General features: G+C 42.7%; 1 long non-coding RNA gene across 1 annotated transcript in view; it reads right to left on the bottom strand.

Moving 5' to 3' along the window:
- Positions 1-1,290: 1,290 nt before the first annotated feature.
- The window catches only part of LOC102890555, a 13,891-nt gene continuing 383 nt past the window's right edge, over positions 1,291-14,798 (bottom strand). The window contains exons 2-3 of the long non-coding RNA XR_439117.3: positions 10,163-10,280; positions 1,291-4,308 (exon numbers count right to left, since the gene is read on the bottom strand). This is a non-coding gene — a long non-coding RNA (uncharacterized LOC102890555). The remainder of the gene's footprint in view (positions 4,309-10,162; positions 10,281-14,798) is intronic.

Here is a 14,798-nt window from a genome sequence, read left to right as displayed (position 1 = left end):
CTGAGCGAAGCTTATCAAACACAAGTATTTTCTCTGCGAGGCACACTGCAGCCTTCTTATGCTTGGAAACACGAGACGGCACTTTCAGTACATCTGCGGGACGTTTTAAACAGCAAAATCACACATACAAATAGCACAAAAATGCAAAAAAAAAAAAAAGGGGGGGCCCAAGTAGACTCTAAAGGACACTTGTTTACAGTATAAGTAGGAGAACTGAAACAAGAAGGCAGAGCACCTCGTTTCACTGCAGCTGGGAACATGCGTGATAGGCTGCTCAAATTTTTCCACTGCACATGTCAGCAAAATGACCACAAAAGCCCAGTGAGTATGGATTTTGAGGTTACAAATACATCTTAGCAAGTAGGCGAATTTGCAAATACGGAATCCGCAAAAAAATGAGGATTAACTGTATTTATTAAGAATCTAAAATGCTCACGCATGTCAAAAGGGGCAGGTGACACAAATCTAGGCTTGATTTCCTAAGTGCCTTTTGAACTGGTCCTATTTCAGAAGAAAAAGATCCATTGGGGTCTCAGAGTGGAGTATTGTCTGGTAAGAACCACTGTGTGCTTCAGGCTGAAAACAGTAGCAAGGAAACTGTGTAAAGTCTCTTGAACACAATTGGACTGGGGGACAGGGAGCACCGTAAAGCCAGGGACAGGCTTCAGGCTTCCCTCCCCTCACAAACTCAAGGCTCTGTCCTCAGGGAGAAAGTTCTCACAAGGACCAAGCCCTTCTCAAGTCTATGCTGAACCCATGGTTCTGAGGATGGTGGGGAAGTCAAAGCCCCTCTCCCACTCTGACTTAACTCCTGCTCCTCTCCCCGCTCAGCCTTGTTCCTGTCACATTGTTATCTGCTATTCAAATTTAATTGGACGTCCTTTTTTCCCTCTCAATCTGGTAACTCTACACATTTTACAGATGAGGAAACTGAGGCTCAGTGAGAACTAATGACTTAAATGACTTGCCCCAAGGGCACACAACCAGTGGGAGAGCCAGAACTAGCCTTAACCAATCTCCAACAATTAGCCAGCTCCTCATCCTCTCACAAAGACCCTGTGCCTCTGTGCCCAAGTTAATGCCCGCATGGCTGTATTAATCCATGTACTCTGAGGACTAACTTGCAGTTGAAATGTTTCCTTGGCCTTCAGTAAGGAAGAGGTTTCCATGTCTATATTTAATCATTTTTAGTAATTTTTTTGATTATAAAAATATACACCTGCAATATACTCACACAACAGAATACTATATACCAATGAAAAAGAACAGACTTCTCCTACACACAACAGAACAGATTGGTGAGTTTTTATGTATTCATACACATCAACTTAAAGAAATAATATTGAATAAGAATCCAGATACAAAAGAAGATATCCTGTATGATTCCATATATATAAAGTTCAAAAATACTTAAAAGTAATCTATGATGATAGAATAGTGATTCTTGGCGGGCAGGGGGCAAGAGTGAGGAGGGTTACTGAGAAAGGACATGAGGGAACTTTTTGGGGTTTTAACAATGTGTATCTTAATCTGGGTATAGGTTACACATGCATATAAATATATAGATCCAGCTGCTTAAGATTTGCATACTTTTCCATTCGTGGGTTATACTTCAATGAAAAACTAAAGACAAACAAAAAGATTAATATACACTCATTGTAAAAAATGAATAAAGTACAAGCATAAAGAACAAAACAAAAACCATCTCTATTCCCATCACTGGGAGATATCATAACTAACATCTTAAAGTGTATTCTTCCACATATTTACCCAATAGTATTAACTTTTCACGAGCATTTCCTAAGAAAGGAATCTGGGACCTAGTACCAGTCACTGGAGATGCTAATTTATTTAGGAGTCCAAATTTCCTGGATATGTCTTTCACTTACCCAGAAAGCCCTGACACTAGATTTAATTTGACCATTTTTAGAAAGGCATGGGACAATTAAGGGCAAATAAATGGAATTAAAATCAAATTGAATACAGCTTTTCAATGTTATGACTTAGAATCCGATTTTAAGTACGGTGATGAATATAAAATGAAAGCTTGGCCTGGAAGTCTGAAAAAGGCTCTCGAGCCTCCTGGAACCCAGAACGCCACCTACTGGTCAAGATCTGCAATGACAGCCCACCACCACACCACCTGAAAGCATGGCCTTCCTATTTATAAGCCCTTACTTATAAATGATAACCTCTTTTTATTATGAGTTTATATATGGCTCCCAATAGCTTGCCAGACATTTTTGCTTCCCTAGTGCATTACACAGACCTTAGGCTATAGGAGTAGTTTAATAAAAAGTAGAATGAATAAAAGGATGGATGGATGGATGGATGGATGGATGGATGATGACTGGATGGACAAAAGGATGGAAGAGCATTCTTGTGTGTCATTGTGAAATGAGGGAATAATCTCTGTCCTACCCACCTCTTTTTTGTTTTGCCTTTTTTTTTTAATAAAAATGATGATTTGATATACAGATAGTGAAATGATTACTAGTCAAGCTGATTAACATATCATCTCACATAGTTACCTTTCTGTGATGAAAGCACCTGAATTTTACTGTCTTAGCATATTTCCAGTATTCAATAGTGTTATTAAGAATAGCCATCACGCTGTACATTAGATCATGAGACTCACTCGTCTTACATCATTGCAACTTTGTACCCTTTGACCAATATCACCCCAGTCCCTACCCCTGGTAACCACCATTTTACACTCTGCTTCTATGTATTAAACTTTTTTAGATTCCACATATAAGATCATACATTTTTTTTTTCTTTGCAGGCTTTGGGAAAGTGGATAAAATAACCATTGGGGAAAACCAATGGATGTGAGAGATTATTATGACAGCCCAACGCCAGGAAGTAGAGCAGTCAAATGGTGACCAGGGTGAGCAGTGAGGCTGCAGAGACAGGTACTGTGTTAAGAACAGGAAACTCAATTAAATGTGAAATGTCTTGACTCAGACATTTAATAGGCACCTGACAGATTTCAGCACTTTTCCCTTTCCTCTTCCTATTTCACAACCCGGCTCACAAATCCTTCCCATAAGATCTGAAGAGCAGAAAATGGAGATTTGTCCTTTCCAGGACTCATTTAGAGGTGAGGTGATGTTTGATGTTTTTCTGTTGTTGATTTTGAAACAGGCCAGGGTCACTGTGCTTACGGATGTCAAAGTCCTCCCGAGTTAGGAAAAGTGGTTTCTGAGGCATCACTGTCGGGCTGCCTGATGGCGAAGTGCCCATCTGAGCATGTCCACTGTTGCCAGCACTTGACAAGCATCATGCCAGCCTTGCTTTTAGAGGCTGCACAGCAGGGGCTCTGGTCCACATAAAAGTGGCATGATGTAGCAGAAAAGGGGTCAGAAGGCAGTGCTCTGACACTCACCAGCTAAGTGACCTTGAGCAAGTTAGCTTGCTCTTGCCAGTATATAAACCATCTTATTAGGCCAATGTAACAAGATAATGCCTGGTAAAACACTTTAGAAACTAAAGCACTGGCCCCGAGTTAAGGTATGGCTAATAATAGAAACTCAAATGAACGTCATGCCCCACTTGTGACCTGAGCGAGTTCAAAAGCTACAGGGAATGTCACCTGCATTGATCTAGACCCAGTTTATACTTACGGAATCCAACCCCGTTTTAGCAGCTACATCACACTCTTACTTCACATCGAGCTTAGAGCCTAGTAAGATTTACCCACTACTGACTTTTTAAAATATGGACTGCACCCCTTCAGGCATCATCCACTCTTTAGGCAATTGATTTTTTTTTTAAACTAACTAAATGTAGACTTTAAGTTACATTTGCACTAGTTAAATTTTATTTTATTGCTCTGGTCCATCAATATAGGCTATTAAAATATTTTAATACTACTTTGGCCATTCCCTGTGTTCTCTCTCTGCTGACTTGATGACAGCCACACATTTCAACAGAGTACAATCCATATATTCATTCATTCAATATACATTTACTGAGCCCCTACTATTCCCTAGACATTGTGTTAGGAGCCAGGAGATACAAAGGGCATATCTGACAGAGTGGCAAGTGTCATCGTAAAAATATGCCCTGGCTGCTAGGGGTTCAAAAACAGGGCATTCCTATTGCTGTAGGCAGCAGTGACATGGCTTCCCAGGTCTGGAGATGTGGCAGGGGCCAGTAGCCATTATCCTCTTCTGAGCTCACCATTGGACTATACTCTCCAGCTCCGATGATTCTTAGTGCTTCTACATTAATGACCAAGTCCTTCTTCCCGGGCAGATGAAGAGATGAAATCCATTGTGACAGGTCTCTCATGGTTTCCTCGGCCTTCCAAACAAAAAAAAAAATGCAAGTGGCAATAGCTAGCTTGCTCTTATCTTTCTGACGTCATCATTCCATCCTCATCCCTCTTCCAATGCACACATTAATTCTGCAAATATCAGTAGAGTCCCTACACTGGGCCAGTACTGTGTTGGACTCCATTGCCTTCTCTTAAATCCTCTGAGGTCAAAATCTCCACAGCGGGGAGCAAGTGCTTTCTTCATGCAGGTAATCTGCTTCTCTAGCCCTTTCGTACCAGCCAAGATCAAGAGCTGAGCTTCTGCATATCTACATCCCAGTTTAATACTTCCAGGCTCTATATAAAAGAGGGAAGGAGGGAATTCGAGGAGTCAAGGCATACCACATCCTCTTGGTCTCATTAGCAGAGCACTATAGTAAGAAAAACCTGGACTGTGAGTAAAGACAGAGATGTGAGTCTCAGATCTGCAACCAACCAACTTTGTGACTTTAGATATGGACCTCTGGGCTTCATTATAAAACAAATTGAGTAGACCAGAAGATCTTTGAGTTTCCACTCAGCTCTTAATATTCTGATTCTTTCTATGCTAATCCCTGATTCCTGGATAAATCTTCCACTCTCTTCTGATCTAGCTTTCTAGAGGAACAAAAAATTTTACATAAAGAGGTAGAAGGGAAGAATTTCGCCAGCCTTCCTTATAATGAAATATCTGCTGGCAATAAGCAGCCCAAAGCCGATAATCAATCGCTAAGGGTTACAATTTAGGAATATCTTGATCCTTGCTTGCCTATAACCTGATTTCTTTTAGGCCCAGCCTAATCTTGAGTCTAGAGTCAAGCTCCAAGCTATTTGTCAAGAATTTCACAGAATTTCTACACTGGAATGGTTTGGGAAATGTCCTTCGCAGATATATTCATTCTTTCACGCTTCAGGAACTCTTAATAATGAGCCATTTGGATAGGGGAGTGCCTTCTCTTTCTTGGGCCTTTCTTTCTTCACCTGTAAATAAGGAAGGTAATTCCTCCAGCTCTACAATGTCTTTGGTTCTGTAATAGTATGTGCCTCAGTCTGAAATTCCACATGCAGCTCACAACTAGCAGCAAACCACATAGACACACAAAAAAAAAAAAAAAATGAAGGATGCCATCTGACGATTAAATGCAGAAAAATTATGCAATTAGCAAAGGACGTTGATCATACAACATGTGAGTCTAATTGCAGCACATGCAAATGTTTGCTAAATTAGATAAATATGGGTTTGCAGTCACTCTGGTACACATAATGAGTTGTAAAGTTAAGGAAAATATAAAAGTTAATTATGAAACGGGAATGATAAACATAGGGTTTGTGCAGGAGGCCGATTAGGATTATTAATCAAGTAATCATCTCACACCTAAAGTGGAGTGTTGTAGGCGTCCCAGGCCCATAGTCTGACTACTGTGTAATGAAGTTACCATGTTTAATAGGACATGGAAAACATGCTTCAGTTTTACATAGCACCTGTTACCTGGGGAACTCCAGCACTCGGGGCTGGTTATATTGACTCATCAATTTGCATTGCACATGGCTTAGAGAAGAAAGGTTGTATCCTAACCATTATCAGACTCTCTTGAACATACCACAAATGATAACTCTATAAGCCCATGAAGTAGCTCTTATGTGAGGTGACCTATTGTCCTGCAGCACCTTCCATGGAGAAGTAAAAAGAATCCTAGAGAAGTAGCCACAGTGAGAACCTAAGTTCTGGAGACAGACTGCTTGGTATTCAATTCTGGGTCTATTGCTAATTCTTTGACAAGTTAGTTAATTCAGCTTGCTGTGCCCTGGTTTCCTCATCACTATTTTGAGGACAATAATATCACCTATCTCTTAGAGAAGTTATAAAGAGTAAAGAAATTATTACCTACAAAAGCACAAAGAACACTGTCTGGTTTCTTGCTAGCTGGTTTTCCCTGTTCATTAGTTCATTCATTCAACCAAATAAGGGCCCACAATGTGCAAGGCACTAAGCTAATAACAATGGCTGGATAATAACAAAGGAAGGATACACACACACACACACACACAGAGATTCCATCTTCACATTAGGATTAGGGAGGAAATACACAAATAACTGCAGTGAAGCAATATGTGAGATGTACTATTTGAGTATTATAAAATGCTCAAGGGGGCATCATTCCTGAAAAGCAGCTGGAGAAAGCTTCATTGAAGACAGGCCACTTCAGTTAGGCCGCAATGAGATTTTAACAGAGGGGAGGCTGGGCGGAAAGATGTGCAACATTCCAGGCAGAGGACACCTCATGGGCAAAGATGCTGAACTCAGAAAATCCAAGGCAACATCCAGTTATTGCCAGAAGTGATGGGTAAGGATAGAAAGCAGCTTTGAAGTCAATCAAGGATGGTGGGTTGAGGGCGGGGGAGGCTCTTGATGTCAAGCCCAAAGGCTTTATCTTTGAACCACAGAGAGTCCCTGGGACATTTTAATTGAAACATTTTAGAACAAAATAGTGTTAAAGAAGATGAGTCTGGCAGGGTGAGCAGAAAGGATGGAAAAAGAAAAGACTGGTGGCAGTGTGAGCTGGGAGGCTACTGCAATAGTCCAAGTGTGCAGAAACAAGGGTAAGAACGAAAAGAAATGCAAGAGAAATGGGACGGACAAACTGACAAGACTCAGTGACGAAGAGAATGTGCAGAGGCTTGCTAGTCTCCCGCAGATTCTGATTCCTAGTCACCCAGCACATTATCCAAACAAAGCTCTACCAGTAGGAGGCACCACAGAGTAGAAGTATTGAACAAGGGCTTGCGTCAGGCAGCTAGGGATCCCTGCTATGCCATTGACCAGCTGTGTTACCCTCAGCCAGTTTTAACCTCCCAGAGCTTTCCTCATTTGCAAAACAGGAACAAAAACAACATACTTCTAGGGACACAGTGAAGATTAAATGAGAACGTGATAATCATGTAAAGCACCTGCAAAGTGCCTACCCCATAGGGAGCTCTCAGTAAATGCTGAAAAAAAGACTCCCAATGCCCCTAAATAGAGAATACAAAAAAATAAACAAATAAGTAATACTCTACATTCAAATTCTCTTGAATGTGGTTTATTCATGTTTTGATGATTCAGAAGCTCTTTCCAGATCTTGCAGAACCACCAGCATCACCAACATACGGTCTCTAAAGCCCCACAGAAGCACTGGTTGGCACATATTTGGGTCAGATTAAAGCAAACCAGCTCATTGTACTGATTTTGAGCCAGAAGCAGAGAGCAGTGAGGAACAATCTCAGATCCTATTGATGAAATTGGATCATGAATTTGGGTAAATTTCTCCTGTATTTTCATCAAGAACCTCATCATTTTCCTTCTCCTACCTCTCAAGCAATACCAACTTTCACACACCTTTCCTGATCTCCTGTGGCAAGAGTCGTAGAGATGATCCTAGGGGCTGCTGACCAGTCAGCTGATGTGTGTGAACTTCAAAAGCCTGTTGACACAGCTGCACACCACTGGGCCAGGGGCCAGGGTAGGGGGCAGATCTGTCTGCAATGCTTGAGCCACACCTTGAGAGCAGCAGAACCAACGACAAGGAGGACCAATAAACCATTCTCAGCTCTTAGAGCACTGTCATTTAGGCAACAAAAATTCAACATGCGAAAAAGCAAACTAGTTCTATCATGTGGGCCACTGGAGTTTGTTAATTATAGACCTGAATCTTGGCCTGATCCATTCACCGTCACTACAGAATTCTGCTCACAGCTAATGTCTTATTGCAGGCAAAATTACCCATCAGCCAAACTACTGTTAGTTCTCAAAAATACCCAGAACCCTCTGAGATAATCCTTTATGGGTTCAGAAAGACAAAAAGACAGCAACCTGTGAAGCAGGAGATTGACCTCAGCCTGTCAAACATCAAAGCCTGTGGTTTTTCCAATTTCCAAGGGAAGCTCAGCATCAGCAGAAAATGATGCAATGTTGAAAGATTCGAGTAATCAAGTCTACTCTCCCATGTCACAGGAGGGACAACTAGAGCTCAGAGGAGTGGAATGATTTTATCAAAGATCACATAGCACATGACAGTGACTACTGTGGAAATTAATAAGCTAGCAAGAGATTTGAACATATTAATGAGGTTATTTCCGTATAATCAAATCGCAATTAATGTTTTCCAACTTTGTTTACATAGGTTGCCTCAGGTGGTCCCACAGCATCAATGAAATCTTTATGTCACAGACGTTAGCAGCCTTTTTCACTGAGGAGGAAACTGAGGCTCATAGAAGTAAATGGTTTTCCCTAGATCACAGAGCTAACAGGTATCATAGGCAGGACTAGAGCCAGAGGCTCGGGTTCTAAGCCAGTTGACAAGTACTAACTGAATCCAATTCTGTGCCCAGGCCTGTGCTTAGAGTAATTAACCTGTTTGTTTGCTAAGAGCATAGAGACAGAAAAACAAAGAGCAGGAGAGGCAATAGGTACCAATAGAGCCAATAAACTAGATGGGAAACCTTAAATCATGATGCACTTACTAACTCTACTGAGAGATAAGAGTATGTTATCTTAGAGTATTTTTCCTCTTCAATGTGTCTTCCTCAAGCATTTCCATAAATTAAGTCCTCAAAAAAAATAGATAAAGCAGGCCTCTAGTTGTAAGGCTTCCAAAGACACTGGACATCCTCTCCTACAGCTGAGCACAGCTGCCCCTGCAGCAGGGATGGTGGGAGGCAGGAGAAAGTGGCAGAGGATGCAGACTCAGCGGGTCAGGAGGAACATTTTCCTGGTCAAACAATGTGGCTATTGGGAATCTCTTTCCCCAGAGTGATTAAAACCAGAAAAAAATAAAAACAAAAATGAATATTGATTCATCTGGATTATAATACTATGTAATAACTATGACTGAGTACTTACTGTACTGTGCTAACATTGTGCTAACCACTTTCTATCCTTTATGTCATCTAGTCATCACGACAACCCTTCAAGGTGGGTATTTTGATCCCCATTTTAGTGAGAAGGAAAAAGTGAGACCCAGAGAGGTTAAGAAATTTGCCTAAGGTCATGTAATGATGAGGTGAGCTTTGGTCCAAGGTCTATTTCACTCCAAAATCCTTTTATCTGCAGCCTACTCTCTATCAAGGAAGATAACTTACTAGAAAATGCCTCCCCATTTCTAGACCCCAAGTTTCTCTAGGAAGCAGCCATCTATAATATGACACAGATATATTATTCTCACAATGATGCCAACATAGCCAGCATCTAAAAATTTTGGTTACCAAATATCTTTCCCTTTTTTAATAGAAAAGTAGTATTTCATAGTATTAGAAATAACTCGAAAACAATTATAGATTTTTTACTTCAAAGACTGAATTTGTAACAAAGCTTAGTGCTATTTAAAAAGCACATGTAGAACGATCCATTTTGTGGGCAAATTCAGATGCAGTTACTCCAAGCAATTTCCATAGTGAAAAACACTGTGAGTTTTTAGTGAGCATATACAATTAAAGCTGAGACGAGAGCCACCTACTTCTTTTGGAAGATCCTAAGTATTTTGTCAACGAAATTAAATATGTACATCCTATTCAATCTCTGTACTGTATGGTAAAGCACTACAGTGAGCAGTTAAACTCTACCATAATATATCTAAATATCATGAGTTATATTAGGTCAAACCAGATCCTGAAAACCATGACTTGAAGGGGAATTGGCAAGTGCCGCGGAGTTAGAAGAAACCTGTTGGAGAAAGAAGTAGGTCATTAGAGGGCGTGGTTACTTCCTGTAACCCTCTGGGGAGATGCCCCCTCACCTCCCCCACCCCACCTGACTTGGCTGATCAGGAGCCCGTTCTGTCGTCTTGGCTCCTGACTCCAACGAGAGCCTGCCGAAGTTTAACTAACCCACTTAAGCTGACTTCAGTGATCTTTCCAGGGGAAACCAGGCTGTCTCCAGTGACGCGAAGCAGCAGTTTGAAAGGCTCAGAAAAGTAATCAACTTGTCCAAATGAAGTCCATGTCCCTGGAAAAGAATTTTTGTGATCTGAGGCAGCCACCATGTCCTGTAGCTGGTGTCCAGCACAGTCCCTAGGCTCAGAGCGAGTGACCCATACACAGGGGCTGGAAGGAAAAAAAAAAAATTTTTGAGTCCCTAGGGGAAAACAAATTTCTACAGAAAACTAAAAAAAAAAAGTACTGTAGAGGTAGGACATAGGAAAAAGATGTTTGCTAAATTGAGCGGCAGAGAAGTCTCACATTTATAGGAAAAAAATAAGATAATGATAATAGTAAATAATAATAACAGCAGTTAACACTTTGTGCCAGACACTGTTCTACTGCTTGACTATAAATTCCAAAAGGGCAAGGACTTTGACTCTCATTCGCCTGTATACACTGAACACCTAATTCAGGGCTTGGGAGCATAGCAGACATTCAGAATACTATGCATTCAGGATACTTACGGTGAATAAATAGGTAAAATGGAAGGCAGGGGTAAGGAAGGGGGTGGAAATAGTACTTAGCTAAAGCAAAAACATTTTTAAAGGGATGGTAATCATGAGATCATTTTTTTCTAACATTATTGAGCACTAAGTATGTGCCAGGCATTGAACTTAGTCCTGAAGATAAAGAGGTTAAAAGACAAAGTATCCTCTGGAGTTGGTGAGTTGGTGCCCAAGATTAGGACCATATTCAACCAAGTAACATTTTTCAAGGCCCTGTTCTGGGTCAGGCATCCAGCTGGGCACTGGGAGAGAGAGAGAGAGAGAGAAGAAAGTCTCTCTCCCTGCCCTCAGGAGCTGGCAGTGGTGTAGGAGGAGTGTTGTAACAGAGATGCATATACAGGGTTATGATCAGGACAGGATGTGAGCAATCTGCCTGAAGGGGCTCAGCACAGTTACACCTCACTATCTGACTTCAAGCAAAGGGTAGCAATCACTGATCAGGGAGGTTATGGGATTCCAGCATTGACTGCGACTTTTTCATGTAATAAATTCCTGCCCCCACTTCCTGTATACATGCTGTTTTAATGTTCTGGAGTCTGGAAAAAAAGGGTTCTTCCAATCCACTGATAAGTGCTAAGTCTACATGATCCTCAGCTCTATGACAATTTTAAGATCAGATGATGCAGTAAGAATGAGGACAGAACAGAGATCCCAATTCTTTAAAAGGGTTCTTAGTATTTTGTGTTCTATTATCCCCAAAGCACTTTAAAAATTCAGATACAGTAATTACTCAATAAATGGCAACAACTGTCCCTGCTGCAGCTGAGTCCAGAGGTTGTAAATACCCATCCAGCACTCATCAGTTGAATGAAGTTCCCCAAGGAAGTCACAGGAGAGCTGGAGAGGACTTTACACACAGCCCGGCTGCAGCTATGGGCAGGCTCTGACCAGCCTAGCTCCACGGTCAGCACAAGCCAGCTCTCAGATGCTCCCCGACCTGCATCCCTTTTCGTCTTCACATTCTTTAAAACCTGCCCAGAGAGGACTCAGCACAATTAATTTGGGGGTCAAGTAACCAACCAGCTAAAAGGACCGGGGAGGGCTGAGATACAGTTGTGAGCAGCTGCAATCTAACCTAGTACATAGGGATTTGTGTAATTTAAAGCTCGAGACAGCTGTTTTGTGGTGGCTGTGCCTATACGTGCTGCAGAAAAAGAACAACCCTGTATTGCCCCACCGGGTCAGGAAAGAGAGCTCATGGCAGGAGCACTTAAGAGGCATGGGTGGCAAAAGAGCAAGAAGGAAAGGTCTAGGAGCCCACTAGCTAGAGCAACTCCTTCCTTAGCCCCTCAGCCACCCTGTCAGCAGGGGAAGGGCCTAATCTTTTTACAACCCATGTGTGAGGCTCTGGTGATGCTGAAAATGGACATGATTCCAAAATCCTGAAAGTTGCCTTCGAATCTAGACACCTCAAACGACGCCCATCTTCCCCTTCACCTCTGAAATCTTTTTTTTATTGCTTAGTGCTGAACGTATTACATATCAGCCCGCCAAGTTGCACAAGCCATAAGGGTGGCAGCAGAGTCAAAAAACTGGTCTAACTTCAGTGAGACACAGATTACACAACATGGTGAACAAAAGACCAGAAACAAAAGCACGAAAATTCCCTTGGATTACATAACAAATAACTGAAAAACACGTTTGATGGGAAACTAAGAAAAAAAATATTTCAACCCATCCCCTCATCCTTCTTTTTTGGCTGTGCAGAATACATAAAAGTATTCAATATATTTATTTCTTTCTTATACACTCGTGCTGAATTTCAAATCGACACACTACACAGTGTTGAGCAGAATTTCAGCTTGCTTGCTTTTTTCATTACCTTTATTTGAAATGGTTAAGACTTCAAAACTGTATCATTTCATTCTTAATAGAGCTACTTTTCATCATAGTGAGATGGATTATAATTTCACATGCTTCAATAAGATATGGCAATTGTTATTAAATCAATTATATATCCCAGTTTTTCTATATTTTGTTATGTTAGGGGAGGGGTAGATGTTTACGATGTCACCAACATTTCTTTCATGGGAACTTTCAGAGCCAGTGGAATGAACTGAGAGCAGGTAGACCTGGATCATGATCCTGACTCTGTAGCTAACTTGGCCATCACTTAAATTTTTTAGCGCTTCCGTTTGTTCCTCTATAAAATGGGCACGACTATCCTGGGAAGGAAGTAAGGACCAGTACCAGCGCAGTAGAGAAAATGGCTTTCAGTAAAAAGCCCTTAAGAATAAACTTTAGTTTCAAATCTCAGTGCTGCCACTTACCCTGACACCTTGGATTTGTTACTTAAAAATGCTCTGCTTCTCTTTCTGAATCATAACCCATGGTTAACGCCTGTGCTGAGTATTAAATGAGATGCCGTCTGTGCAGTGTCACCATAGATGGCTGCTCCTTACACTGTTTGCCCTACAGGTATTTGGCACTAAGACACCTGGGGCACGAATGGCCCTGTAAACCACAGATGTGAATGCATTAGTCACAGCCTCTGAACAGACCAGCTGCTTCTGAAAAACAGCCCCTTTAAAAAGGGCTCCCCAGCTGTAAAAATTTAAGTAAGCGGGGCAGAATTGAAAAGGCCCACTCCTATAGGCGCCAGGACGGGGGAGAGGAAACACAACAATCTGTGAAATATATAGTGGCTAAAGCAAAAGCACCAACTGCCCAAGTTTTGTCGATGTATTTTTAACCACACCTTGCTCCAGAAAAGGTGTACTGGGGCTGCGTAAGAACCGCTGCTCCGTGCCGCCGGTTTGGGAACCCTGCTCAGTGACCTTCGCTTTGTTTTAAATCTGAGAGCTATAGGCGACCGCTCGCTTCTGCACAGCATCACGCCAAAAACCCACTTCCAGGTAGAAGCGCTTTCTTGAGCAACACTTGCCTGAAGCCGGATCGGGCTCGCGCCCGGCTGACTGCGAGGGGAGGACAGACACCACCGGCGCTGGCGCTAACCGTTTGAGGCGGTCACCTTGAGGGCCCTGAAATCGCGTCCCCCCAGGGTAAGAGCCAGTGCTTGCCGCCCGGACCCCTGGCCCTACGGCCAGTCGCTGCCGCACGGCGACCGCAGCCTCAGTATCACAGCATCCCCACCCTTATATCGCGTCCGGGAATATATAAATGTCCCGCGCAGCAAGTCAGCACTGAGTGATTCATTGACATATAGCATGAGATAGGACTGCGGGATCATAGCCCTGGGATTGCTGTAATTTAGGGACGTGAGATTGCAAAAGAGGAAGCGCTCAAATCAAATAGTCGATATATGGGCGCCCTGATCTAGGTGTGGTTGAGCACTACATGCGGTCCCGCCAACTCCAACGCTGGTCCCCAGAAAAGGGAAAACGCTTTAAAGCAGAGAGCAGCGGAGCAAGCCAACGAGGGAGCCAACAATCCAGGCACCGCTGCCGCCCCGGGCCTCAGTTTCTCTGTCGGAAAAACGAGCGCGTTGGACTAGAGCGTCTTCCGATTCTACAGTTAATCTAGAACTCTACAATATTCCATGCTAAAGCTGCTCGAGGCTCGGAAACAGGAAAAAGAGGGAAAGCGAGGTAAAACAGGGAGGAAGAAAAGAGAGGGTGGGAGACCAAGAGAAGGAACGGCGGACGCCCAGAAAAAGCTTGGCGGGTTTTCCATCTTAATCCTCCTTCTCATACACCTGAGTTCTCACGTCTCGGCCAAGACCGCGCGCCCATCGAGTTTGGGGACCAGATGGACATCCTCTCCCTCTAAACATCAATTTCTAGAAGCCTTGGGGCAGATGGTGGACAGCACAATAATGCATGCCAGGGATGGAAAGGGGAATGGTCCCAGCTGGGGTCCGGAGGGCAGGTGAGCGGATCTAGTGCTGAGTAGGGGATCGCAGAGCGTCCGCTTCCTAGCCTGCGTGCCCTGGGAGGGCAAAATTTCATTTTCCAACTTTGAGCGAGGAGAGGGGGGTGTTTGCAAATTTAAAAAAAAAGGGGGGAGTGTGAGTTGCTGAACTTTCCCCCCCCAACACCGTCGTAGAGGCGGGACCGGGGGGGGGGGCCTGCACCAGG

This window comes from Pteropus alecto, unplaced genomic scaffold, assembly GCF_000325575.1.
Source record: "Pteropus alecto unplaced genomic scaffold, ASM32557v1 scaffold71, whole genome shotgun sequence".
NCBI classification, from domain to species: Eukaryota; Metazoa; Chordata; class Mammalia; order Chiroptera; family Pteropodidae; genus Pteropus; species Pteropus alecto.
The sequence above is the reverse complement of the archived record's forward strand: the minus strand, read 5'-3'. Positions and strand labels throughout refer to the sequence as shown.